Raw genomic sequence first — 2469 nt, 5'->3', positions numbered from 1 at the left:
GATTACAAGCCTGTCTACATATGTGTGAAGACTGCTCTAGCTTCAGTGAATGATGATGAGACCTTCAGGTCATTCCAACATTCAGCGATCAAAGGAAGCTTGCTTAGCACGATTGTTGTTGTCTTGTCCTTATGCACACATATGACAAAACCATACCCTTAAAAAAGTTAGTACGGTACGGAGCCGACTAGTCGACTCTTTGTCCACCAACTTTAGGTAAGGATGTCTGCTCAGAAATAGTGCTTTTGTACTATTAACTATAGCAAAGGACAAACCTTCCTCTTAAGGCTTGACACGCACTCTAAACCTACCATATTGCATTAAATGGAGAGAGCGCGTATCTCTCTCTAACCTTATTCTTACTTCAAGCATCTTCTAGCTTAAGTAAAGGGTCTTTCTTTTAGCAACTTATTTTCTTGTAATTGCTAAAGCTTTGTGTGTAACCAAAGATTGTTTAGATAGGTTCTTATTACCTTATCTTTCCGCAAATAATCTTGTAAAATCTGTATTGATCTTCTCTATCCATATATATTTTAAATTTGAAAATACTGTGTTTGTATTCATCCCCYCCTTCTACAAACTGTTTCTCTTCTTGTAGACCCTTACGGGACCAACAAGTGGTATCAGAGCAGTGTTTTCTTTCTTTCCTTGTGTTTGGCTATTTTTCTGTACTAGTTTATCTTTTCTTAGATAACTTACTGCTTACAAATGGCTTTACAAATTGCAAACACACACACAAGATAATGGCTCTCTTGCCAAACCTCCCCGGTTTGTATGTGACAACTTTAGTCTATAGAAGAACAGGATGTACCTCTTTCTGGAAGGTGTGGATCCTGAAATTCCACATTACATAGAAAATGGACCATATATTCCATTTGCTATTGTTCCGGCTGTTCCAGAAACAGCTACGACTGTCGTGATTCCTGAACGGCAGATTCCAAAGCTTCCACATCAGGGGAGCGATAAGGACAAGAAGAAAATAGCTATAGACACGCGTGCTCGGTCTATAATAGCTATGTCTCTTCCTAATGAGATCTATCACTCAGCGATGAAACTCAAAACTTCTAAATCCATATGGAATACACTTTGTGTCCAATATGAAGGAACCACTCAGGTTCAGGAGACTAGAAAGATCAATCTAGTAAGACAGAATGAAAGCTTTCTCTGTGGAAAGTCTGAGACGCTGTCTGAAGTACATCAAATATTTAATTGCCTTCTTATTGATATTAGGGATGTCTGCAGAGAATATTCTAATTCTGAAACTTTGACTAAGTTTCTAGAATGCCTTCCTGAGTCTTGGGACACCTTTTCCATGTGTCTCAAGATGTCAAATGACATGTCCACTCTTTCTCTTTCTATATTATACGGGATTCTGCTTAACCATGGGCAATCTCGTCAAATGAAAAGAAATCTTGTAAAAGAATCCAAGGAAATGAAAAGCTCTTCTTTAGCTTTGATCTCTGAAGCTTCTTCAGTTGAAACTTCTACTCTTTTTGTTTCTTCTCTACCTCCCGTGGTCATCACGGAGATAGATTCTTCTGAGGACATTCCAGAATATGATTTAACAGATTTTGATGAGTCCCTGACACTCCTGGCTAAGTCATTTAGGAGGTTCGCCAGCAAAAGCAACTTCCGCAGATCTCCTCAGCTATCCTTCCGGGAGAAGCCAAAGTCTGAAAGAATAGACAAGGCTTCAGCTGTCTGCTACAACTGTCACCGACCTGGACATTTTGCAGGTGAATGCAGATCAAAGAAGACTGCAACGCCATCTTTTAAAGCTTCCTCCTCCTTCCGAACCAAAGATGAAAAATACTTAAAATTGAAGGAGAAATACAAGAAGATGAAGAATAACCAGCGAAAGGATAAAGGCCTTATTGCTGAAGAGCATGACTGGGCTGAATCATCTGATGAATCATCTTCAGACAAAGAGGATAAAGCCTATGTCTGCTTGATAGCCATTGATGCTGATGAAGGATCTTCTAAAGCATCTACCTCCTATGAGCCATCTTCTTTTACTCAGGTACGTATCCTGAATGAACCTTCTTCTAGTCATTCTGCACAGGATACGCTGACGGTTGACCTTTACAATGCCCTCAATGGCAAATCAAAAACTGAGATGCTTAATGTTGATCTTCAAGAGCAATTGARGATTTGTCATTCTAAGATCAAAGAACTGACCTCTGTTGAGGAAAATCTTAAAGATTAGTTTATTGTAAACCAAGCCATCACTGTTGAACATGAGAAAGCTGTTGCTGAGCATGAGCGAGCAATAGCTGAACTCAAGGCTGAGAAAGCTACCATTGAGGGGTGGTGCAAAGCTTCCCTCAAGGCCTCTGAGATCATTAATGCTCAGATCCTGACCAAGAATACGACTGGTCTAGGATTCTTCTATGATCAGGAAGAATGTGTTAAAGATAGGTCCATGCTTAAATTTGGTACCTTTGTCTCTTCTATTCCTAACACTTCTTC

The sequence above is a fragment of the Cynara cardunculus genome (genome assembly GCF_001531365.2).
Source record: "Cynara cardunculus var. scolymus isolate 2C chromosome LG 2, CcrdV1, whole genome shotgun sequence".
NCBI lineage: Eukaryota > Viridiplantae > Streptophyta > Magnoliopsida > Asterales > Asteraceae > Cynara > Cynara cardunculus.
Note: the sequence above shows the minus strand (reverse complement) of the source record.